We start from the raw sequence: 27,500 nt of genomic DNA, 5'->3' as shown, positions 1-27,500 counted from the left end.
CGTGTCTCCACATGTTACACTGCCTCCTTTTACACCCTCCCGAGTGGGCCTTAACGACCTGAGAAACAGGAAGTGGAAATCTCCCGACGCAGAAGTGATTTAGAGAAACAGCCGCAGGTCTGAGAGTCACTGCAGCTCTCTGTCCTGCTCCACACACACTCTCACACACACACACACACACACACACACACACACACACACACACACACAATCTCGAATTCTCAGGAACTGTGATGACTAAAATGTAAATAACTTATTGATATTTACCGTTCACACTTCATACTGATCCCCACCAAGTGTCTCGTGAGCCATGGTTCCATTCCATATTTGAACGTATTTCCCTTTCAAACAGAGAGTCAGAAATGACTCCATGGTCAAGCACTTGAACAGCCAATGGCATTCGAAATATGCCAGGCCACACCCCCCCACCCAATCTAAACACACGCTGAGTGAGCTAGCTAAATACTAGTCAAATCCTGCAGCTGTGGAGCGTTTCTGACCCACACCTCCACGCTTTAACCGGGACCACTTTAATCCTAGGCGACGAGACGGCGTACGTGTTTAGAGCTACGGCGTACGTGTTTGAGGTGAGGTCGAGCGCGAGCGTCGCCGATGGTGACAGCGTGCCGCAGGGGCGTCACCAGGAGACATCTGACGCGTCTGATTGGGAGATATCACTGACTCTTACAGACGGAGACGAAATACTATTAATACTAATAGCAACTATTAACAAGTTGGTAAAACAATCTTCCGAAAAGTCACATGACCACCAGACGGCCTCAGACAAACTCCGCCCACTTCGACATGAGTAAACTCTGAACATATATTCTCATTAGGGAAAGAGAATAGTGTGTGTGTGTGTGTGAAGACGTACGGACAAAAACACACCGGAGAACAATGTTTAATGCTAACGAGCTGTTACTATAGACAAGACACGCCCCCGGGGGCGGGGCATATACACTCTACAGAGCATTTAATTGAACTATCACCAGATTAGTATACTAGGATGGATGAGTCATCAAAAAAGTCATCATCCTACGCTCCTTACATTCTTTTTTCCGTTTTCCTACATCTATCCATCCATTCTGTCCTTTCCAGTTTTTCTTTCATCGTACTTGGTCTTACTATTCTTTCTTTTTCTTTATTGTTTTATACTTTATTTATTGCTATATGCTTTTCTCCTTTATTTCTTCTTTAAATGTTGTGAATTTATACAGCATTCAAACACAAATGTTTACTGGAGGTTTTACACACAAACAGCCCAGTCTTGTAGCATTCACATACGCTTTATTTCAGCATGTTTAAATGGGGAATGTTGTGTTAGCGGTGGATGCTAAGTGTAATTTCAGTGTAAATTTATTAGCTCTGAGTCTTTTCTTAGAAATTCACCAACATATCTGAGGTAAATGTTGAGGTTCCGGATGTTTCCGTGCCGTTTTCGCTCTCGTTGTGCCCACACTTATCGCCTGGATGTTAGCTAGACAAATTATTAGCCTTATTCATTTATGTTCAGTGTCAACATTTCCTAGTTGCTTAGCAACAGTGTTCTCATGATAGTATTCAACTGAAGTTTGGTTAGCAGTCGATGCTATGTGTAACAGTGCAATTTTAGTCTGAGGTAAATGTTGATGTTCCGGATGGTTCTGTGTCTTTTACCCTTTCACTGTAGTCTGTATAAAAGACTTAACAGCTAAGTGCTAGCTAGATAAATTGTTAGCCTCAGTAGTTAGCGTCAGTCGTTAGCCTTGTCATTAGCTAGTTTATACTCTGTGCGTCACTGCTGAATGTTTTTGTGTGATTCTGTACGATGTGGTAAACCTCAGCTGCAGGACAGAGAGTGATTTGGGACACAACCTTCACAGATCTGAACATAAAGTGAACACCACGCTGTTTATCTAAATGAAACACAGCCGGGGATCAGAGACACTCATAATCTACTGGAACTCACACACCAGTGTGTTTCTCTCTCTCTCTCTCTCTCAGTTTTTCTGTCATCCTCTTTCTCTGTCTCACTTTCACTCTTCCTTACTGTCTCTCTCTTTATTTCTATCTCATCTCTCTCTCTATCCCTGTCTCTCTATCCCTGTCTCTCTATCCCTGTCTCTCTATCCCTGTCTCTCTCTTCCTTGCTGTCTCTCTATCCCTGTTTCTCTGTCTCTCTCTCTCTTTCTTTCTTGCTGTCTCTCTCTGTCTATCCCTTTATTTCTCTCCTCTTCTTTCTCTGTCTCAAGTCAAAATCTATCTCTCTCCTCTCTCCTTCTCATACTCTCTTTTTATTCATCGTTGTCTCAGTCTTCCTTTTCCGCTTTTATTCATTTCTTTCCTATACGTCTCTTTTCATCTGTTTCATCTCTCTATTATCTGTCTAAATCTCTTTCTGTTTAACTCTCTCTATCTTTCTTTCCTTATGTCTCTCTCTCTCTCCCTCTCTGTCCTTTTCTGTTCTCAAATTCCCCATTCCGTGTACGTGTGTGTGTGTGTGTGTGTGTGTGTGTGTGTGTGTGTGTGTGTGTGTGTGTGTGATGGATGGGCCGTCCTGTACAGGGAGCGAGACCCTGTGCTCACGGCTCGTTTAGCCTCCGCTACGCTCACTCGCTCATCCTACTCTCTCTCTCTCTCTCTCTCTCTCTCTCTCTCTCTCACACAAACACACACACACACACACACACACACACACACACACACACAAGGGGACACACACACACACACACACAAGGGGATAAGTGTAGAGATTCAGTCACTGGCCTTCTGCTGCTACGAGGTGAAAGTGGAGGAAGTAGCGATGTTAGCATGGCGAGAGAGACTCACACCCAGGAGGATGAAGTGAAAACTGTGGAGTAATTGATCGTGTGTATAAACAGAGATGAAAATAAAATAATTGAAACAAAAACTACTAAATCTGGAGTCCAACTAGCGTTACAAAAGAGAAGATTTACACCGATATTAAACTGGATATTACTCCATCTCAGAAAGACATGCTAATGCTAATATGTGAAACTGATCAATTTCACAAGGTCATGTGATATCGCAAGTTATATTCGTGTGACAGAAAGGAATTTAAACTCTTTTAAATATTCTAAGCGCTTGCTAAAGCTAGCTAGCTTGCTAGTAAATAGAAAAAACAGCTCATGTTACAATGTGTAAATTAGCCAGTAGAGCTAGCTAGTGTTACTGATCCTAAACATAGCTAGCTAGCAAATTGCTAACGACCACACAACATGACCTTAGTTTGAAAGTCAGTGAATTATCAGCTCAATATTGATCATTTTTCTGTAACAGCACGCCCCCAAGTGTTTCATTCCTCTTACACAACAACAATTTACCAACAATTACAATTTATCTTCATTAAAGAAGAACACGTCATACTTTTTTATCCATTTATATCAAGGACTTGATGGGTACCTGAACTACGCTGGAGCTCACGCACATATTTAAATCAGATTGAATTAACTGGTTGTAAAACCGTTAAAACAGCGCTTGACCTGCATTGTTGTTTATGATGCAGTGCATTGTGGGAAGTCTTTTATCCACACACAGATGTGTAACCGAATGAAACGAGATGAGAATTTAAAGCCTGTAATTTGATGAACCTCGATGTCACCACAGAGAATAATGTTAACGTCTAAAAAAAACGAAATTGAATTAATTTGCGGTCGATTAGAAAGCGGCGAAGCTGTCAGCGCGGTGTGAAACAGACGCCACTGCACCGTGCGCTTCCTCGTTATTTTCTGCATCTGATGTTTATTTCGGATTTTCTTCCTCCGGTCCAATCAGAGCGGATCTCCGAGCGCACGCTGACAGCTGCGACAGCCGAGCGACAGATCCGGAGGTGTGTAAACAACCTGTGTGTGTGTGAGAGAGAGAGAGAGAAAGAGAGAAAGAAAGAGAGAGACAAGGGATGGATAGTGACAAATTCACGAGTAAATTTCCCCGCTGCTTTGGTGTCAGCGCGAGAGACATGAGGCCTCATGGGACGACGGCGGAACAAGATGTCGCCTGTCGCAGGAGTGTCGTCTGAAAATAAATAACAACCAGCGTGATTTGGGTTTACTTGTCAACGACGTCGAGGTTTTATTTATTTATTTATTTATGCTGTTTATTTATTTATTTGGGTAAGATTGATGCGACGCGGGTCCTCAGGGACGAGCGATCTCACTCCACAAACAGATGTGCAACATTTCCATGGCAGATTTTTTTTCCTTTTTTCTTTCTTTCACATAAAAAAAGTAAATTCTCAGGAGGATTTTCAGAGTTGTGTTTAACAAGCGGACAACGAAAGAGAGAAAGACATCGGCGCAGAATCACATTTACATCAGAAGATTAATTTAATAAACACGCAGATAAATAAATAATTCCCTGTAGTGAACGTAATTATTTTACAGTGTAGAGTATAGTGTGTAGTGTTTATGGTGTAGGGTGTAGAGTATAGTGTGTAGTGTTTATGGTGTAGGGTGTAGAGTATAGTGTGTAGTGTTTATGGTGTAGGGTGTAGAGTATAGTGTGTAGTGTTTATGGTGTAGGATGTAGAGTATAGTGTGTAGTGTTTATGGTGTAGGGTGTAGAGTATAGTGTGTAGTGTTTATGGTGTAGGGTGTAGAGTATAGTGTGTAGTGTTTATGGTGTAGGGTGTATAGTGTGTAGTGTTTATGGTGTATGGTGTAGAGTATAGTGTGTAGTGTTTATGGTGTAGGGTGTAGAGTATAGTGTGTAGTGTTTATGGTGTAGGGTGTAGAGTATAGTGTGTAGTGTTTATGGTGTAGGGTGTAGAGTATAGAGTGTAGTGTTTATGGTGTAGGGTGTAGAGTATAGTGTGTAGTGTTTATGGTGTAGGGTGTAGAGTATAGTGTGTAGTGTTTATGGTGTAGGGTGTAGAGTATAGTGTGTAGTGTTTATGGTGTAGGGTGTAGAGTATAGAGTGTAGTGTTTATGGTGTAGGGTGTAGAGTATAGAGTGTAGTGTTTATGGTGTAGGGTGTAGAGTATAGTGTGTAGTGTTTATGGTGTAGGGTGTATAGTGTGTAGTGTTTATGGTGTAGGATGTAGAGTATAGTGTGTAGTGTTTATGGTGTAGGGTGTAGAGTATAGAGTGTAGTGTTTATGGTGTAGAGTGTAGAGTATAGAGTGTAGTGTTTATGGTGTAGGGTGTATAGTGTGTAGTGTTTATGGTGTATGGTGTAGAGTATAGAGTGTAGTGTTTATGGTGTAGGATGTAGAGTATAGAGTGGTGTTTATGGTGTAGAGTGTAGAGTATAGAGTGTAGTGTTCATGGTGTAGGGTGTATAGTGTGTAGTGTTTATGGTGTAGGGTGTAGAGTATAGTGTGTAGTGTTTATGGTGTAGGGTGTAGAGTATAGTGTGTAGTGTTTATGGTGTAGGGTGTAGAGTATAGAGTGTAGTGTTTATGGTGTAGGGTGTAGAGTATAGAGTGTAGTGTTTATGGTGTAGGATGTAGAGTATAGTGTGTAGTGTTTATGGTGTAGGGTGTATAGTGTGTAGTGTTTATGGTGTAGGGTGTAGAGTATAGTGTGTAGTGTTTATGGTGTAGGATGTAGAGTATAGTGTGTAGTGTTTATGGTGTAGGGTGTAGAGTATATTGTGTAGTGTTTATGGTGTAGGGTGTAGAGTATAGTGTGTAGTGTTTATGGTGTAGGGTGTATAGTGTGTAGTGTTTTTGGTGTAGGGTGTAGAGTATAGTGTGTAGTGTTTATGGTGTAGGATGTAGAGTATAGAGTGTAGTGTTTATGGTGTAGGGTGTAGAGTATAGAGTGTAGTGTTTATGGTGTAGGATGTAGAGTATAGAGTGGTGTTTATGGTGTAGAGTGTAGAGTATAGAGTGTAGTGTTTATGGTGTAGGGTGTAGAGTATAGAGTGTAGTGTTTATGGTGTAGGATGTAGAGTATATAGTGGTGTTTATGGTGTAGAGTGTAGAGTATAGAGTGTAGTGTTTATGGTGTAGGGTGTATAGTGTGTAGTGTTTATGGTGTAGGGTGTAGAGTATAGAGTGTAGTCTTTATAGTGTAGGGTGTAGAGTATAGTGTGTAGTGTTTATGGTGTAGGGTGTATAGTGTGTAGTGTTTATGGTGTAGGGTGTAGAGTATAGTGTGTAGTGTTTATGGTGTAGGATGTAGAGTATAGTGTGTAGTGTTTATGGTGTAGGGTGTAGAGTATAGTGTGTAGTGTTTATGGTGTAGGGTGTATAGTGTGTAGTGTTTATGGTGTAGGGTGTAGAGTATAGTGTGTAGTGTTTATGGTGTAGGATGTAGAGTATAGTGTGTAGTGTTTATGGTGTAGGATGTAGAGTATAGTGTGTAGTGTTTATGGTGTAGGGTGTAGAGTATAGTGTGTAGTGTTTATGGTGTAGGGTGTAGAGTATAGTGTGCAGTAATACTGATGCACACACATATTAACACTCGCTTATACACTAGGATGCACTCAGGTTTGTGTTTCTTTCTTCTTCTAAGGCGTAAGACAGCTATAAGTTACTAAATGTTAATGCTAACGCTAATGCTAACACTAACACTAATGTTAATTCAGCACACGTGTGAGACTTCAGAGACACACAGAGCAGCCGCAGAGTCTCTATTTGTATAGCAATCATCTCAAGGAGGTTTAAGGAGAACCAGCTGTAGAGAAGAGTGTTTCTGAGGTCAGGAACCATGCAGTGTGTATGTGTGTATGTGTGTCTGTGTGTGTGTGTGTGTGTGCGTGTAGCAGCGGCTTCATTTTATTCCGAAATATATCATATTATCATAACACTCGTTTGGCAGAGACACAGACCAAATGCACCACACACACACACACACACACACACAAACACATACAGACACGACAAAAAGCAGAAGGTGAAACAGGAGAGAGGGGGCATGGCCTATTATTACAATGCTAACTAGTGTTAGCTTAGGCATACTAGATTCTTTCTGTGTAGTACAACACTGAATCATTGGTCATGTTATAGACTCTGAATCAGTGAATCAGAATGAAAGAATCTGAGACAGTGAGTCAGTAAACGTGAGTCAGTGAAACTATAACTAGAAAAATCTATAGAGTATGAATCAGTAGTATAGTAATAGACTCTAAATTGCTGAATCAGTAATACAGTTATAGACTCTAAATTGGTGAGTCAATAGTATAGTTATACACTCTGAATCGGTGAATCAGTATTATAATTATAGACTCTGAGTCAGAGAATCAGTAGTACAGTTGTAGAGTCAGAATTGGGGAATCAGTAGTATAGCTATAGACTCTGAATCATTGAATCAGTAGTATAGTTATAGATTCTGAATCGGTGAATCAGTAGTATAGTTATAGACTCTGAAACAGCCAGCCATTTTGATGTACTCTTCAGCACGGTGAAACCAGCCCATGATTGCATGTGATTGGTTGGTTTTGATGATGTGATCACGTTGTTTCTTTCCAGAACCTTCCACAGAGCAGCACTTTTCACAGGAAATACATTTTCACACACGTTTCAGAAACATCTGGATGAAACCCCGCCTCCCCCCGTAGCGCTTCGTAAACATTGCCTTCTGGAAAGTTTTAACTAATTATACGTTCTGAGATGCTATTAATGTTCCAGGCCAGGTTCAGAAACATGATGTAGGCCAGACCACGACGCAATCTCCCTCGACCATCAACACGAGAGTCAGCGAACAGCTCGGTCTGAGGCCCGCCGCATTCCACTCGGGAGACGGCGTGCGTCTGTGTGTGATTTAGCTTCCAGTTCCAGTTTGACACAGTTTAAAGAGCTCTAATTAAGAACAGAACAGAGGGATAAAAGAAGAAAAATCACACATTGTGTCCTCTCCCCCTACGCTCTTCAAAAAATATGCAGAAAAACCTGGAGAAATACCTCTGAGGGAGTTTAGAGCCAAGTGCACTTTATTTTAGCACGAGTTCTTCCTGCAGACTAAAAGCTACATCAGTCTCCCTAAAGTCCAAAACCACATGCTCACTTGATTAGCCTAAAACAACTAGTAAAGCCTAGACCACAAAGCTAAGAAAGCGAATACTTAGCATTTTCAAGGTGTTCTTACATAGGAAGCTAATAGGCTAAGGTAACTCAAGAAGCCAAAATGGAAGACAAGCCAAAATCCCTAGCTTTGAAACCTTAAGTGCTAGCTAGATAGCTAAGGTGCTGACAAGGAAGGAACAGGAAGCCAACATTGTAGGACACAAAGAGTTAAAATGTTTAGAAAGTACTATTTCCTGGGAATAGTTAAAATGCTAAGGCAGCCTAAGACACTAGGGAAGCCAAGACTTAATGCTTTTCACAAGAAAGCTGGCACTTAGCCTTCTGTGAACGTGTTCTTTCCTAGGAAGCTAAGGCATTAATGCAGCACAAGACTAAGCTGAGAATTCTAAGGAAACCAAGACTCTATGGAAGCTAACACTTGATGTTCTTAAATAAAGCTAAGCTAAGACCTAGCATGCTAGGATAGCCAAGTCTAAAATGCAAGAGATGCTGGGGTTTAGATGTAAGCGTGGGGTAGAAAAGGGACCAGAGACTTCAGGAGCCAGTATAATAATCTGCTAAATGCATATTTATGAGACACAGGTGAGTATAATGGTCAGTGGGCGGGGCTACATGTTTGTGAGTCTTCCAAACGAGACACAGGTGAGAATAATGGTCAGTGGGCGGGGCTACATGTTTGTCACAGTCCTCTTTTGTCTCAGTCTTTTTCTACATCACTTTTTCTTCTTTTCTCTTGCTGTCGCTCTCACGTTCTCTTCCCGTCTCATTTCCCATCTGTCTACCCCTTTCGTTTTTCTCTCTGTCATTCTCTCTCTCTCTGTCATTCTCACTCACTCTCTCTACCGCTCTCTCTCTCACTCTCTCTCTCTCATTATTATACTTATGGAAGTTATGGAAGAACTCATTTCTTATTTATTAGATGCTAACCAACTAGCGTGCCTCCTGACAGTCCTGTTAATGACCTGTCTCTCTCTCTGTCTCTCTCTTCATCTGTCTGTCTGTCTCTCTATGCAGACGGGATGTACAGGGTGAGGGGAGGTAGTAGAGGGAGGGAGGAGACCCGAGGGAACAGCTGAAGGCAGACAGACAAATACCCACTGACAGGTGTGTGATTAAATCAAAGCTACAGCCGTAAGTGCTGAAGTATCGACCTGTCACTCGCAATCTACAGCCCTGTGACATCATCTCACACACACACACACACACACACACACACACACACACACACACAGACTGAGGACATGTCCCAAACCACACACCCTATTCACTAGTCACTACATATGCCACCTAAACACCATCTTCAGTCCACTGTGGACGTGTCCCAAACCACACACACTCTACTGGCCAGGGTATGTATGGAAAGGGACAGTCAGTGTGTGACGCAGTGACGCAGGTTTTATGACCTTTATATTCAGCTCCATATCCGTGATGATGATGAAGATTCCACATTAACGGGTTCAACTTTATAGCATGTTATAATTTTATTTTTTTAACGAGGCTGTAACGTGTTTTATTGTAAATTATATAACGCATGGAAATGAGTGTTTTAGTTTTAACGGCTTCTGCAGTCACGCTGCTACGTACTAATGAGCTTTAACACTTCTCCAGATCAGAGAACTGAAACCTCCCCTAACTCCCCTAAACCCTACTGTCCACCTTCATCTGGGGGGGTGTGTCTGTGTGTGTGTGTGTGTGTGTGTGTGTGTGTGTGTGTGTGTGTGTATGTCTGTGTGTGTGTCTGTGTATAGTTTGGGACACGCCCACAGTGATGGTGTTTATGTTGCCTATAGTGAATAGTGAACAGGGTGTATGTGATGATTTAGACATGCAGTTTGCACTATGCTTAATTGGTAGCTATAAGCTTCCATTTCTTGTTAGCTACATTAGCCTCGTATCTTCACAGGAAAAAAAATTCAGAAGCAAACTTCAGTGTGTGTGTGTGTGTGTGTGTGTGTGTGTGTGTGTGTGTGTGTATGAGAGACCTGTGTACATGCTGATAAGCTTCATATCTCACATATCTAATCACATTATGTCTCGTCTCGTGTGTGCGAGCGTGCGGCCATTACGGCGTAAAAGTGCTGCGAGTGATTTCCCGCCGCTGAAGGTCATTTGAAAAGTGCAGCGAGGAAATGAGCATATCTATATCAGCGCCTTGTAAAATTTTACGACGCCGTTTCACGTCGCTGTATAAAACGGTCGCAGGAAACGAGCTGCAGTAGATTAACCTGATGACCCTGACGTCTGAGCCAGGGAGAAGAGACTTCATGAAGGAAAGTGAGTTAGCGTAGTAATCAGTGCTACGTTAAAAAATGGCCGTGTATCACCATGTTCATGAGACATTCTACATTTCACAAATCTGGAAGAATAAATCTGGAAAAACATCAGTTGTGACACAAACGATGATATTTCTCACTATGGAACTTCACAACACAGTAGTTTGATTAGCGTTTGACGCTAAATCGATACAGTGCACTTTTCCATGTTTTGAGTCTTTACTTTTGGTAGTAATTTACCAACACATCTGAGGTAACTGCTGACATTCCAGATTGTTCTGTGTCATTTCCACTCTCACTGTGTCTGTATAGTCTGTAAAAGACTCAACAGCTACATGCTAGCTAGCTAAATCATAACTTTAGCCATAGAGTATGCTTTTTATTAGTAATTTACCAACACATCTGAGGTAAATGTTGACGTTCCGGATGATTCCGTATCATTTCCGCTCGATAAACTGCTAGGCTCACTCTTTATCTAGCTTACACTCAGTATGTCCGTGTCCTGGTTGCATAGCAACAGTGTTCTCGTGATTTTATTCACTTGAAGTTTGGTTAGCAGTTGATGCTAAGTGTAATAACAGTGTAATTTTAGTGGTTCTGAGTCTTTTCTTAGTAGCTGACCTACACGTCCGAGGTAGATGTTGACGTTCCGGATGACTCTGTGTCATTTCCACTCTCACTGCGTCTGTATGAAACACTTAATGAACATGTGCTTGCTATATAAATTGTTTCTCAGTCATTAGCTAGGTTATGATTTGTATCTAACTTTTCCAGTTGCTTAGCAACAGTGTTCTCCTGGTTGAACAGTGAAAGTTTGATCGTTTTGAGCATTAATTCTGACCAACAGGGTTCTCGAGTGTATAATTCAGAACATTCTAGAACAAACAAGACCCCTGCTGTGTTCTGAATATGGTGGAGTGCATGTAAGTTTAGTTAGCGCTGGACGCTAAGTGTAACTACAGTGTAATTATAATCTTTTCTTAGTAATTTTCAACACATCTGAGGTAAATGTTGATGTTCCAGATGGTTCTGTGTCGTTTCCACTCTCACTGAGTCTTCATATTGTCCTAATAAATGGTTGTATGTACCGGATAGCTAAATCGTCTGTCTCATTTCCAGTTACAAAACAGGAGTGTTTGAGCGTCCATGCTACCTGTTGCCTAGAAACAATATTATTATTAATTTAAGCATTAAGCGGCAAACATACAACACATTTATTTCATTGTGTTGCTAAGTTTATTGGTAACATTGATCATGTGTTTAGCATCCCCTGTGTCCTCTGTCATTTACTTAGAATGATGTCTCAGACGCTAACTGTTAGCCAATTAGCTAGACCGTTTTTTAGAAGAGGGTCTTTTATTATATTGTTATCTTTTGCCATGTGCTCCAACAAAATGCTAGCAATTTTTATGTCATGCTAAAGTGCTATACTTTAGCCGTAAATCTGTAATCGCTAATCCCTTGATGCCTTCCATAGCCTTATCTTTTGCAACATCAACAATATTCTCATCCTCGCCCCTCTGAATGGGCTACGTTTTCACTTTAGGAGCGTCGTCGCGTGGCCGATTTGTCTCTTAAGTCCCACAACGGAGAGCCATAACGCGATATCGCTCCTGCACTCATCTTTCACGCTCCTCTAGAGACCATGCCGCTAATGCTCTTCCTGCCCGCTAACTCCACTTCCTGGAAGTGCAGATCTCCTGTGGGCCATCAGACGCTGCATTAGCACAGACAGATAGCTGGAGACAGAAAGCGAGAGAGAGCAAGAGAGAGAGGGGGGGAGGGAAGGAACGAAAGAATGTGCTGTGGCTTTCCTCCATTCCTTTCCCCAGACTCGTGATGAATTACTCATGCCTGCCTGTGGCCTCCAAAGCTCACTCCAATTCCTTCCCTCGTTCCCTCATTCGAACGCTCCCAAAGGCTTCTGTACATTAGCGCTTCAAATGCTAGCGTACACCGAAAATCCCCTCAGAACAAAAACAGAGCGATGGAGAACAGGAGAGAGAGATGCTGAGGGAGGACACGACAGGAATGATGGGCTGAGACACAAACCCTAAAACTCCCTGGGTTTCATTATCGCTCTCAATGCGCCCTTACCGATTTCCCCTAACGACTTTCATCAGATTCCTTCATGGCAACTCCCAAGCTAATCCGCTACTTAAAACTAAGTTAGCATGGCAATTAACCGCTGTGTGTCACCACTCCTAGCGCTCTCTTTTACCAGTTTTTTAGCTGTGACACAACCTTGATATTTCTTAATATGAAACGTGTATGTTTGAAACACGTATGTTTGGTTAGCAGTCGAGGCTAAGTGGAATTACAGATTCATTGTAGTTGTTCTGAGTCTTTTCTTAGTAATTAACCAACACATCTGAGGTAAATGTTGACCTTCAGGATGGTTCCGTCTCAATTCCACTCCTACTGTGTCTTTATTTGTGCAAAATACTTAACAGCTTATTGTTAGCTAGCTAAATTGTCATTTTAACCGTACATTGTTTTCTTTAATTCATTTACCAACACATCTGACGTAAATGTTAAAATATTCTATAGATCGAGTTAAGTGGTGTGTGCAGTTGTATAAATTTCACATAAATCCTACCCTACTTATAAATGTAAAATTAGCATTATGCTAATTAGAATTGTGAATCATTTAATTTAAACCCCAAACATGTGGACTTGCTTTAATATTCATGTTTACAAAATTCTCCAGATTTTTTGCTGCTGTTGGATAAATTACATCAACCATGCTTCATTCAGAGCTGTCCGTTAGCTAGCCATTTTAAAATTCATTTGAACACACCTATTGTTTATCAGTTAGTAAAGCAGGCTAACGCCTAACACCATAATCCCACCGCTGGAGACGTGACTAATTTAGCTAGCGGTCCAGTTAAAATCAGAACAGTGCTACTTTACACGGCTAGCTTAGCTAAGGTTGTTAAACTATAATACTGTGCATATATAACCAGTGTTTTATGCTAGGCACGTCCTAGCTTGATAGCCAGCTAGTTCAGTTCGTTCGGCAGGAGGAAAATATCGCTGGTCACATACAGAACATGGAGGAGGATGAATAAAAATCTAACCCTCAGCTAGCACACTTCACTCTAGCTGATGGGAAAAGTGAACGAGGGTGCGTTAAAAGCAATCTCGCATTCCCCCGTCCACCGAGAGGAGAAATAAAGGGCTCATTTTATGAGACGACGTCTATGACGAGCTTTTCTTTCCCTCCCCCTTCTCTCAGAGCTGCCATTCTCCGTCAAATTATAACACTTCCATGAACTCGATTCCCTCGCTAGCGCTTACAAATTAGTCCATTAAGCTGCCCTTTCTCTCCTCCAAGCCCACGAGAGAGAGCGAGAGAGAGAGCGAGAGAGCGCGCGAGAGAGAGAGCGAGAGAGAGAGGCAGGTCCCAATTATAATTTTACAGCTAGAACACGATGTAAAGGAGGAGTGAAGGAGACAGGAGACGGCTAAACCCGGATCCGAGGGAATCAGTGGCAATTTAAAGCCATAAAGCTCTACGGAAAGACAAATTCGCTGGTCGTTACTCATCATCAATAACGACGCCGGAGTATAATGTGTAATGGTGGTGACGGACGAGCCTCCATCATCCATTATGCCGCTTCAGAAGTCGTGTTATCCGAGAGAAAAAAGATGACCAGGGGTCAGAAGGTGGAGGAAATGGGTTCTGGATGAGCTCGAAGGAAAGGGCGGTTCTATAAATCAGAGGGTTAAAAAAAAACAGACAAAATGGACAATCTGATAACAATCCGATCATTAATAATCAGACTGAGCGATCATTCAGATTAAAAAAACCTTCACACACCTCAATCAGAATAAACTACAGTAAATGACACTGAAATCACGCTGTACAAGGTCCCGATAAAATCTCAGTAACAGACTGCGTGGTGATGGCGTGCGTCTCCGTGTCGGATTATATCGCCTAGATCCTCTAACGATAGACCCGCCTCATCACCACTTTTTCTGTTCGTTAGCATGTTCACGTTTCGCCATCACCGCTACCGTATATGAACAATTAGGGTAATTACGACACGGCGGGAACGCAGCTATATATGGATTCCGCCCTTGGGGGCGTGTCTCGCTCTACGTTTGTGGCTCACTAGCTTGTAAGCAGTAAGCATAGTTGGTTAGTGTGTTGTTGTTTAGTTGTTGAGTCGTGTGTCTTCCTGCACACTGCTCCCGTTTCCAACCATCACTCAGTGGTGAATAAATGTTTGAAGTGTATTCATGTCGAAGAGGACGGAGTTCATCTGAGTGGGTTTGGTGGTCATGTGATTTTTTCAGTCATGTGATTGTTTTACCAACTTGGTAAATTGTTGGAATGCTGCTCCCTCGGACTGAAGGAGAATTCCGTCAGTAAGAGTCGGCGATATCGTTATATATCCCACTCAGACACGTCAGATGTCTCCCTTTTGACTTTCCGTCACCGCTGGCAACGCTGACCCTCGACCTCACCTCAAACATGTACGACGCAGCCGTACCTCCAGACGCACATGGCGTCATGGCGTCATGGCGTCTACAATTAAAGCCGTCCCGGTTAAAGCGTTGGGTGAGAAATCCTCCACAGCTGAAAAATCGCTCTTGTTATAAACACGTCGTTGGTCGCGTCATGTATTTAGCTAGCTCGCTAATTCGTTTGTTTAGATTGCCGTACCTCCGATACTACAGGCTCTTCAGACTTCCTGTTTCGGAAGGAAATACATCGACACATGGAATCAAATCGCAGCTAAGAAGGTGGTGTCACGTAGCGGATATTCAGATAAATCACGCGGACGGAACCTGGCCGTGTCTCGACGTTAAATAACGGATTATTGAATAATGTGAATCAGAGGAATATGTTGGATTATGGTTTGATAACTGATGGAATAAACACAGCTCTTGGAAGTGCACTCAGAGTCTTGGACTCGGCTGCAGCGTTCCTCGCTCCATCCCCCTCTCCCTACCTCCCTCCCTCCCTCCCTCCCTCCATCCCCCCTCTCCCTTTCTCTCTCTCTCCCTCCTGGTAGATGGCTGAGTTCCTATTTTTGCCGCTGACCCTGCCAGTAGTTCAGACAGCGTCTAGTGTGCGTATCTGATTAATTGGTTCTGCGCCTCGTTTTGCACCGACGGCTAATGAAATCACGTAGGAATTAAGCCGTTAAGGGGCCAAACATTTCTCCTTGGCTCATCTTAACAAGCCTGGAAAGCAGCAGTGCTCTCACTAACACACACACACACACACACACACACACACACACACACACACACACACACACACACACACCATCTCTCCCGAGCCGTGCCAACAGCAGCTTGCATCCAAGATGTTCAAAAAAGGCCGAGAGACTGAATTTAATCAGGGGAAAAAACCGGAGTTGGATGGAAGTGTAGAAGATCCAAAGGGTTGAGACGAAGGGAGGAAGGGAGGGAGGGAGGAAGGGAGGGAACCGAGGGAACCGAGTTGTGGGAGTGTGGGCTGAATTTAACAAGCAGGGGAACCTCGTAGATTTAAAGGCGCTGCTAAAAATTTATGGAAGCACATTTGGATGGAGGCCACCGTGAACAGCTTGGCCAGCCGAGCTGAGCTTAATCCCCGCGCAATTTTTCACCCAATATTTTATCAATAAAAAAAGCGGTTAAAGAAGCCACGGCGGACGCCATCTGGAACCGCCGCTTCGTTCCCTAAATCCCGCCGTCGTTAAAACACTTCTTGGCAGCCATGTGCAGATGAGAGAGAGAGAGGGGGGGGGGGGGGGGGGATCATCAGAAGCTTCCCTGATCAAAAAAAACAACCTGTACTCCATCATCATCATCATCATCATCATGAGGAGGAGCAGAAGAAACCTGCCGCAGGGTCAGATCCTGGGTTACAGCTAGACGTTATTTATTTATTTATTTATTTATTTATTCCCTGCACTCCCACATGAGCTCCCGCAGGCCGACACGGTTCGGCTTTCACTGCGTGCTCGGGTTTCGCTAGAGGAAATTTACGACGCGGAGCTACAAATCCAGCGCCGAGGGCCCTCCAGGTTCCAGGTTTGGCACAAAGCCGGTCATTTACATGTCACTGTTTGGCTCGAGTGACGGTTACAACATCTCTTGAAAATACTGAGGAGGAAAAAAAACCACCAAAAGCCCGGATCAGGTTCATGTTTACACAAACGCAGCCTTTGTGAAATGTTCTCAGCAGCACGGTGGTACAGCGAGCGCTCCCCTGAGAGCGGGTTTCCTCCAGGTTCTCTGGTTTCCTTCCTGGACTCTGGATCCACCTCCACCACGTTCCCTGACCAGGATAAAGCTCTTCCTGAAAATGAATGAACTAGTCTGTTGTCTCCGGACAGTGTTTTATTTCGGAAGTCCTCGGGTTCCCCGAGACATTCCCAGCACACTAATTTATCAACGAAAGCTTTCAGTCCTTCCATAACGGCCTTCCATGCTAACGCTAACGCTAACGTTAGCGCTTGCCACGCGGGTTAATGCGGTGGGATTACGAGGGGCTCGGGACTCTGAGTGCCGTCTCCCCTAAAGCCTCTGAGGCACGTCACACTCGTTTACTCGTTTGGCAGCCGTCCCTCCATCCATCGCGGCATATTCCGTCTGTCAGGGCCATGTGTTAGCGCTCTTCAGAGCCTCCGCCAGCTGCCTCTCGATGACTGCAGCGGGATTGCGCTAATGAAGTCAAATTAATTTAATCGAGGCCCCGTCTAACCTACCCGCTCCCCGCTCTGCCAGCAGGGTGGGGGATTTTTATGCCAGCGCTAGCTCCAAAAAAAGAAAGAGAGAAAAAAAATCCTGTCAGAATTCATAAAGCGCACATGCTGGCTCGAGAACTAGCGGGTCGCTAGCAGACGACTAGCGGCTAAATTACAATTAAAGGAGCTGTGGTGTGTTTAGGTTCCTCGTAAGGGCTGTAAAAAATCCCCAGAGACCCCATTTTCCTGAGAAGCGAACAGACTTCCCAAGTCATTAAAAACTGCTAAAAAGAGAAAATGTGAGCGCTAAATGAGCGCTGGTGGCTAGCTAGCATCGTTACGACTCGCTTCCCGTCTCCCCCCGTGACTCTAAACCCACTGTAAACTTTTATGTGTGCCTCTTTGATACGAGTATTATGATTATTTTTTCCCCCGTCCTAATCCGCCGAGCCCTGCACCTTTCCCCTCTCTGGAGCAGATCAAAGCAGACGTTTTTTCAACTCCATCTCCAGATAATTGGAAGCAGACGTGTGTTTTGGCACGCGGTTTTCCTGCGTTTGTCCTCCAGGGGCTTTTTTTCCTTTTCTTTTCTTCCTCCTTTTTTTCTTTTTAATACATCACCTGCACTGAAAAAAAACGGCACGAGCCAAGATGACGCATGGCACCGCGTGGCGCTTTTTAAAATTGATCTTCAGGCGTACGATTTGTGCTAGTAACACATTTTAGTAGCACGCTAGCATCAATCAGCTCGGGTTTCAGCTAATTTCAGCATAATTTGAGGTTCAGGAAAAATATACAAAAAGAGGAAGAGAAGAGTAGCTTATAACTGGCAATGTGATTTTGCATGCTAGTTAAAATGCTAACCTGAATGCTAACATAATAACAGTCCACAAATAAACAGTGTGACTTTTAACGCTGGTTTGTGTTCTAGCCTGTTTACTATGACGCTACTTCGGATTAATAGAGTTTACTATAACGCTAGTTTGTGTTCTAGCCTGTTTACTATAACGCTAGTTTGTGTTCTAGCCTGTTTACTATAAAGCTAGTTCTGATTTAGAGTGTTTACTATAACACCAGTTTGTGTAGCCTGTTTACTATAATGCTAATTTGGATTTAAAGTGTTTACTTTATTGCTACTTTGCGTTTAGAATGTTTATTATAACGCTAGTTTGTGTGTTAGCTGTTTACTATAACGCCAATTTGCATTTAGAGTGTTTACTGCTGCTTTGTCATTAGTGTTTACTATAATGCTAGTTTGTTGTTAAAATGTTTAATGCTAATTTCTCACTAGTGTTTAATATAATGCTAACTTGTATTTAGTGTTTACTATTTCGCTAGTTTGTGGTTAGAATGTTTACTGCAACGCTTTTGTTGAGTTTGAGTTTTTAGCCTGAAAAACTTTGAAGCGTATGAGGAGGATGACGGCTCATTGAAAGCTTTTGGATGCTAACCAAACCAAACCAAACCAAACCAAAAGCTAATCTGGATTTGATTTCACAGCGCTGCAGTTAACTTCAAAAGAGACTCGAGGAGACTGAGAGGAGGAAAAAAAAGGAGAGAAAAAAAACCAAGGGTAAAATGTCTGGCTGGAGTAAAGAGCGCTAATAAATTACGGATAAAAGCACTTCCACATTACCTCAGACCTATTAAATCCAACATGGCCGCCGTGTCGGTCCAATCATGGACACATTTTATTTTTATTTTTTTCAAGACTTTTCACGAAAAGAGAGCCGTGCTCTCCGGGGGAACATTACCGCAAACGGCTCGGGTTAAGTTAATAGCAACCATACGGCGCTTTATAACTGTTCCTGATTGTCTGTGGCACTTTGTTGGAACGTTGTGTCGAGCTCCTGGATCCCGCTCTGGAAAACAGAAAGCGGAATGCTGGCTAGCAGTTAGCGCTGACCCGCGTCTGTTGAATAAAAGACATTTTGAGCGTTTACATTTTCGCAATACTCGGGTATAACACGCAGATGGGATAGCGCGCTACACACACACACACACACACACTCACACACACACACACACAGATGAAATGTTTTCTTTAGCCGACATCTGCATCCAATGTGCAGTTTTATAGCTAGCTGATGTGGAAAAAAATGTTTATAGCGTTTGGCAAATGATTCAAAACAGTGTTCTGTGTTTCTAACAAAGCCAACTGGGGAAAAAAAGAAAAACAAACCTGCGCTGTTACTTTAAATCGAAAACACACATTCGTTCAGCTAAACATGTATGTCAAGCTATTAGCATCGCCTTTATTTAAAACATGAGGTCACTTCCTGAATTTATACACAAAAGGAAGACAATGTTCGAGCATGAATACCCTTGAATACTTAGCATGCTAGTTACAAATGCTAACTCAGATGAGCTTTCCTTCTGTTATCTATAACGCTAGTCTGGAGTTAGCCTGTCGTCTATAACGCTAGTCTGGAGTTAGCCTGTCGTCTATAACGCTAGTCTGGAGTTAGCCTGTCGTCTATAACGCTAATCTGGAGTTAGCCTGTCGTCTATAACGCTAGTCTGGAGTTAGCCTGTCGTCTATAACGCTAGTCTGGAGTTAGCCTGTCGTCTATAACGCTAGTCTGGAGTTAGCCTGTCTTCTATAACGCTAGTCTGGAGTTAGCCTGTCGTCTATAACGCTAGCTTGTAGTTAGCCTGTTATCTGTAATGCTAGTTTGGAGTAGCTTGTTATCTGTAATGCTAGTTTGGAGTAGCTTGTTATCTATAACGCTAGCTTGGAGTTAGCCTGTTATCTATAATGCTATTTTGTAGTTAGCCTGTTATCTATGATGCTAGTTAGGAGTTAGCTTGTTATCTATAACGCTAGTTTGGAGTTAGCTTGTTATCTATAACGCTAGCTTGTAGTTAGCCTGTTATCTATAACGCTAGTTTGGAGTTAGCTTGTTATCTATAACGCTAGCTTGTAGTTAGCCTGTTATCTATAATGCTATTTTGTAGTTAGCCTGTTATCTATGATGCTAGTTAGGAGTTAGCTTGTTATCTATAACGCTAGTTTGGAGTTAGCCTCTTATCTATAACGCTAGTTTGGAGTAGCTTGCTATCTATAATGCTAGCTTGGAGTTAGCCTGTTAGCTATGGTGCTAGTTTTCAGTTAGCCTGTTATCTATGATGCTAGTTTGGAGTTAGCCTGTTATCTGTGATGCAGTTAGCCTGTTTGACATGATGACCCTGTCAGTCTGAATAAACAGGGTTAGCACCTGATGACTATGTTTCCACACATATTTTTGGATATTTTTGGACTGGAGTCTCAAGTACACCTCCATAAAACATGTTTTGCGTTTAGAATATTGTGAGGAGATGATTACAAACATGAGGTCATGCTAACAGCTGCCTTAGAGAATCAGCAGTTTAATCCTCCTTGACGATGTGGAGTCAGAAACGTAAACACTTCCATCTGTAGGACTAAAATGACCAGAGTCTGACAGATTTTCTCTCTTTGGACCCTCAGCACTAACTCACTGATCATGCTAACATGCTAACCAATCAATTTATGTTTTTAGAAATTTATAAAAAGTAGTAAACAATCCTGATTAGCAACGTGTTGTATGTAAAGTAGCATGCAGCAATCCAAAGATTAGCCTTAGCCTGTTTATTATAACGCGAGTCCTTTGCTCATTTTTTGAGAGTTAATCGCACATATTGTGTAAACATTAGCTACATAGCTAGTTACTATCTTACAGTACTGTAGCAGCTAGCTATTGATACATATATATATATATATATATATATATATATATATATATATATATATATATATATATATATATTCAAACATGAGGAAAAGCTAAAAGCTAACAGCCTTACTTGGTCATTTTAAGAAATTTAAACTGCGGCATCTTCTGATGGCTCCACCACCAATTGTATCCATCCTCTAATGGCTCCACCCTCTAATGCTCCCACCATTTATGATAGCCCCACCCTTCTGATATCCCCACACTCTGAAGCACAGACCCTCTGTTGGCTCTAATCCCATCTCATGTCCCCACTGATGTCCTGGTCCCACCTGTCTATCGGATGACCACGCCCCTTGTATGGCCCCACCCTCTCTTTATGCTGCCCTCTCAATCGCTCCACCCACTGTTAGGGCCAAGGTCCCACACTTTATTTTTATCTGGGTGTTAATAGTGCACGTCATCTGAGGGAGTCTCACTGAAGTGCACTACATCGTTTGAGTTCTAGTGCACTACAAGGAAGTGAACACAAACTGAATGTTTCACCCTCGTTTATTCTGAAACTAAAACAAATGGAACCTACAAGATTTATGGACGTTATTCAGACAAAACGTTAGCGAGCCAACTCTACTAAAAACTAATATTGCATTGTGTCACAGTTAAACCGAGCACTTCAAAACGAGTTTCCCTAAAGAGACGCCAACTGATTTACACTCTGTAGGGGAAAAAGGCCGCTTTCAGGAACTAACGCTAATAAATTATGGATAAAAGCAAAAAAAAAAAAAAATCACATTTCATGCAGAAATGCTTAAAAACTACACAACTGACAACATGTGTCGCTTTAGCCGCTGTGGTGACGGAGACGTTTCAAATCACAAACACGACAAAATGTCAACGAGAGACACGTTAAAGTCATGATCTGGACTTCGTCTCTGCTGCTGAAACTGAGAAAACGCGACTTCTGTAAACAAAAAGAGGGAAAAAAACAGCAAATGTGTAGCAGATGTACTCTTTATTAAGATCAGAAAAGTGCATTAGTTTCCCTCAGGACAAAGTGGAGGAGACAGAATGTTATTAAAACACAATCAAAAACTAGAAACGGTCCACGAACACAACAAAATGACATGAAAGGACATGAAAAAAGAAATTAGCACTTAATTAAACAAACTAAAACACAAACTAGCGTCACATTAAACGCTCAAAACACAAACTAGCTTCACAGTAAACAATCTAACCGCGAACTAGCGTAACAGTAAACTCTCTAACCGCGAACTAGCGTGACAGTAAACGCTCAAAACGCCAACTAGAGTCACAGTAAACGCTCAAAACATGAACTAGAGTCACAGTAAACGCTCAAAACATGAACTAGAGTCACAGTAAACGCTCAAAACATGAACTAGAGTCACAGTAAACGCTCAAAACATGAACTAGAGTCACAGTAAACGCTCAAAACATGAACTAGAGTCACAGTAAACGCTCAAAATGCGAACTAGAGTCACAGTAAACGCTCAAAACATGAACTAGCGTCACAGTAAACACTCTAACCGCGAACTAGAGTCACAGTAAACGTTCAAAACGCGAACTAGAGTCACAGTAAACGCTCAAAATGCGAACTAGAGTCACAGTAAACGTTCAAAACGCGAACTAGCGTCACAGTAAATGTTCAAAACGCGAACTAGCGTCACAGCATTACAGCATTATATATAGCATTATAATAAACAGGCTAAAAATACAGGGATGGATGGAGAGATGAAGGGAAGAGAGATCGATAGCAGGACAGTATAAGGGAGGGAAGATGGATCTTAGAGAAAAGAAGGGGAAGAGGTACGGATAAAGAGATGGATAGAGAGAGGAAGTGAGTGATGGATAGAGAGATGAGGGAAGAATGGAGGAATGGATGGGATGAGTCAGGGATGAAGGGATAGCTGGAGGGGTAGAAGCAGTGATGGAGAGATGGAGGGAGAGATGACTAGAGGGATAATGGAGGGGGAAGTGCTCGGTTGCGGTGTGATTTGGAACACAGCCGTGTGGGAGGAGCGTGTGGGCATGAAGGTGCGAGCGGCGTGTCCGTGTTAAACCTCACGTCGCGTGTGTCACTTCTAATTTCAGGGCATTCCCCGAGCCGAATCCCGGGCCGACGGCGGGATATTGCGGATAAATTGGTTGGGAATGAAAGGCGGCACGGCGGAGCGCTCTTCCCCAGGTGCGCTTAATCTAATTTGATTAAAGAGATGAGGACGGATGATAGCCGTGTGGAAACATCACGCCGCTTCATCTTCACCTCCATAAAGAAACTATTACAGCCCTGTCAGCTCCGCCCACATCCTGTGGGAGGGCAGGGGAGGGGGGGGACTGTTTAGTACTCACACTGTGGGGGTGTGGGGGGGTTGAATTACACATCATTAACTCCCACAGAGAGAGAGAGAGAGAAAGAGAGAGATGGGTAGAAAGAAAAAAAATACTAATGGGCTAATCATGAGCTAGCATAATAGTAAACAAGCTAATCATAAACTAGCATTATAGTAAACAGGCTAATCATAATCTAGTGTATAGTAAACAGTCTAGTCATGAGCTAGCATTATAGTAAACAAGCTAATCATAAACTAGCATTATAGTAAACAGGCTAATCATAATCTAGTGTATAGTAAACAGTCTAGTCATGAGCTAGCATTATAGTAAACAAGCTAATCGTAAACTAGCATTATAGTAAACAGGCTAATCATAATCTAGTGTATAGTAAACAGTCTAGTCATGAGCTAGCATTATAGTAAACAAGCTAATCATAAACTAGCATTATAGTAAACAGGCTAATCATAATCTAGTGTATAGTAAACAGTCTAGTCATGAGCTAGCATTATAGTAAACAAGCTAATCGTAAACTAGCATTATAGTAAACAGGCTATGAACTAGCATTACAGTAAGCAGGCTAATCATGAGCAAGCATTATAGTAAACAGGCTACTCATGAACTAGAATTATTGTAAACAGACAAACCACAACGTAGCTTTACAGTAAACATGCTAATGATAAAATAGCATTATAATAAACAGTGCATACCAAATCGCACACTTGTGTACTACTTTACGTGTGATTAGTGTTACTGAAAAACCCTTCATACACTCAACAGTTGCAGCTTTCCTCACGTAGTTGATGGGCGGGGCTATACCAGGCTCAGATGCTGAACGAAATAAGAAATAAGATGTTTATATTGCCAGTAACCACAACCACAACTTACTAAGTTGATTTTAAACTGTGCGAGCAAAATTCGCCTGCGGAGATGATTACGCCTGCGTCTGACCGTGACTGAGGTCTTGTTGTACACAAAAGGAAACGTTAACATAAACCGGAAAATGTAGCGAATCATCTGTGTTATCTGTCTGGCTATTTCACTAAAGTTAGCGCCATCACATTACGTGTGCTTGACGTCATTTACGCTTGACCGGGAAACAGCATATACTTTCTGTTAGTACAATACCGAAAGTGTGCCATCTAAGAAGATACTACCCTTCTGAACTTCATACACTAGACGGCAGAGTGTATGGTGTATAGTGTAAGTGCATAGTGTAAGTGTATAGTGTAAGTGTATAGTATAAGTGTATAGTATAAGTGTATAGTGTACAGTATAGGTGTACAGTGGATAGTGTAAGTGTATAGTGTAAGTGTATAGTGTAAGTGTATGGTATAAGTGTATAGTGTATCGTATAGGTGTACAGTGTATAGTGTAAGTGTATAGTGTATAGTATAGGTGTATAATGTAAGTGTATATAGTGTAAGTTTATAATCTATAGTATAGGTGTATGATGTGTAGTGTAAGTGTATAGTGTAAGTGTATAGTGTAAGTGTATAGTATATAGTATAGGTGTATAGTGTAAGTGCATAGTGTATAGTACACATGTATAGTGTATAGTATAAGTGTATAGTGTAAGTGTATAGTATAAGTGTATATTATAGGTGTATAGTGTAAGTGCATAGTGTATAGTGTATAGTACACATGTATAGTGTATAGTATAAGTGTATAGTGTAAGTGTATAGTATAAGTGTATATTATAGGTGTATAGTGTAAGTGCATAGTGTATAGTGTATAGTACACATGTATAGTGTATAGTATAAGTGTATAGTGTAAGTGTATAGTATAAGTATATAGTATAGGTGTATAGTGTAAGTGTGTAGTCTATAGTGTAAGTGTATAGTGTATAGTATAAGTGTATAGTGTAAGTGTATACTATAAGTGTACAGTATATAGTGTATAGTATAAGTGTATAGTGTAAGTGTATAGTGTATAGTATGTCATTTGGGACACAACTAAACACTCTATATAACTTAACATTATAATAAACAAACTAATAATGAAGTAGCATTTAAAAAGAAGTCAGAGAGGTGATTTGGAACATGCCCCTCACTGCAGGCTGTGTAGTGATGGCTGTATAGTGATTTAAGACACGCACCTCAGTGAAGGCAGTAGTAATGGCTGTATAGTGATTTAAGTCACGCCCCTCAGTGCAGGCTGTGTAGTGATGGCTGTATAGTGATTTAAGACACGCCCCTCATTGAAGGCTGCAGTATTGGCTGTATAATGATTTGGGACACGCCCTTCAAAGAAGGCTGTGTAGCGCTGGCTGTATAGTGATTTGGGACACGCCCCTCAGTGCAGGCTGTATAGTGGTTTGGAACACGTCCCTCAGTGCAGGCTGTATAGTGCAGGCTGTATAGTTATTTGGGACACACCCCTCAGTGCAGGCTGTGTAGTAAAACCTGTATAGTTATTTGGGACATGCCCCTCAGTGAAGGCTGTGTAGTACTGGTTGTATAGTGATTTAAGACATGCACCTCAGTGAAGGCTGTATAGTTATTTGGGACACGCCCCTTAGGCTGTACTGTATAGTAATCATGGTGCTACGCAGTTTGTTTTAATGTATTTTTTTCACGCTGCTGTTTTTTCACGCGTTGTTGTGAAGCAATTTTATGTAAATGAGCTGAATGTGTGCAGGTGCTGCGATGCCGAGTGTAGCGTGTGTGCAGGTGTTCAGGTGTGTTTAGAGCTGATGTATAAGTGGGTATCGTTCTGTCAGGAAACACCTGTTCGTTCTTGAACACGAGGAGACATCATACAAGAATCCCGGATTCTGATTGGTCATCAGGTGGTGGTTAATTCTTTATAACAGCAGCTCTGACAGTAGCGCAGATTTATATTAATGCGATCGTTCTCGTGCTTTATTGTTTCTATAGTAACAACTCATTCACAGGAACTTGATGTGGACATTTGTGGAGGCTTAGATGCTAACAGCTAAAAGCTAATCTGCTTTCTCAGCTCAAACATTTAGAACTGTGAGGAAAAGTTTGTTTTTGCAGTGTACCGTGTTATAAAATCAGAAATGGTGGAAGTGTTAGCGTTATGATGCACTACTAGTGGATAATGATGCTGAAAACCTCGCTAAAATGACAGCTCAAATTTGGCTGATCGGCTCATTAGTCTAATTAGCGTATGAGCGTAGTGCTGCTGACACAGGACACGGAGAAATGCTAAACACTAAGGAGAATGTTCTAGCATTCATGACAAAGCCTTAAAATGGCCGCCATTCCAGTAACAACACCAAGTAGTCCCCAGACCTAGTGCTTGGGATGGAACCTTAAAAAAAACACTGTTTGAGTAAGAGCCCTAATTAGTGCTAACTTGTAGCACTTTGTTTGTGACACATCTTAAAGAAGAACTAATGATGAGATAGTTTAGAAACAGGAAATAAAGCAACTCCTTCTCGGAAATTCCCTCGTGTCATTCTCAGCCAAACTGAAAAGCTTTTAGCTTTAGTGAGGAGAGAGATAAAACTCTATTGGCTAGCGGGCAAGCTAGTGCTAATGCAAATTGCCCCCTGCTATCGACATGTTATTGATGAGCAAACTGGGAGCTAAGCTTACAGGAGATTAGCGGAGCTATCGGCTTCGTTTAGCGGTGAGTAATTGCTTAACGAAGGGGAATTAAGGCTCGCGAGACATACGTGACAGGGGCGCAGTTCAGCTGGAAAACATGACAATAATGGCTAGTTTACATTTATAATGATAATCAAAGACACACACACACACACACACACACACACACACACTTGATTAATGCTACAAAGATCACACAACATCCCTAAACCAAGACCATCTTCTAACTAGTGACAAAGTCAGAGCCCTAATACTGCAGCAAGTTATGGCACGCCCCCATGTCCTCCTGCCATCTCGGACATCCGTAAAGTTCCAGAGAACCACTTCATCACGCTTTAATATTTGCATATCAGACATGATTGGTTTGAAGCAGTGGAGTTTGTCTTGTGACATCACAGTCTAAGCTCATGCATAGCCTCGCCCCAAATCAGTTTTATAAAGAGGTACTGAGAAAGTCTCTTATTTAAATGGAACAATCAGATCCTGAATAAAAACAATTAGAGGAGGTGAAGGAACATGTAATAGTGATGATGATGATGATGATGTAACAGTGATTATGATGTAACAGTGATGATGTAACAGTGATGATGTAACAGTGATGATGTAACAGTGATGATGTAACAGTGATGATGTAATAGTGATGATGATGATGATGTAACAGTGATGATGTAACAGTGATGATGTAACAGTGGTGATGATGATGTAATAGTGATGATGTAACAGTGATGATGTAACAGTGATTATGATTTAACAGTGATGATGTAATAGTGATGATAGTGATGATGTAACAGTGATGATGTAACAGTGATGATGTAATAGTCATGATGAAGATGCAATAGTGATGATGTAATAGTGATGACGTAACAGTAATGATGTCTTTCTCTACTTATCTCCGTCTCTGTGTCTCTACCTGCCTCACTCTCTCTACCCGTCTCTCTCTGTCTTTACTCAT

The 27,500-nt window shown here is 41.9% G+C and overlaps 1 protein-coding gene across 6 annotated transcripts in view; it reads right to left on the bottom strand.

Moving 5' to 3' along the window:
• Window positions 1–27,500, bottom strand: part of LOC108255321 (fibrosin-1-like protein) — a 233,409-nt gene that overhangs the window by 50,706 nt on the left and 155,203 nt on the right. For 2 of the 6 annotated variants that reach the window (XM_053674256.1, XM_053674257.1), the window contains one exon: window positions 20,767–27,500. This exon is cut by the window's right edge and continues 703 nt beyond it. The exons of the other annotated variants lie outside the window; for them this stretch is intronic. The gene's annotated coding sequence lies outside the window, so the exon portion shown is untranslated. Of the gene's footprint in view, window positions 1–20,766 lie in introns of those variants that run through there. 6 annotated transcript variants of the gene reach the window in all.

This window comes from Ictalurus punctatus, chromosome 22, assembly GCF_001660625.3.
Source record: "Ictalurus punctatus breed USDA103 chromosome 22, Coco_2.0, whole genome shotgun sequence".
Taxonomy (NCBI): domain Eukaryota; kingdom Metazoa; phylum Chordata; class Actinopteri; order Siluriformes; family Ictaluridae; genus Ictalurus; species Ictalurus punctatus.
The sequence above is the reverse complement of the archived record's forward strand: the minus strand, read 5'-3'. Positions and strand labels throughout refer to the sequence as shown.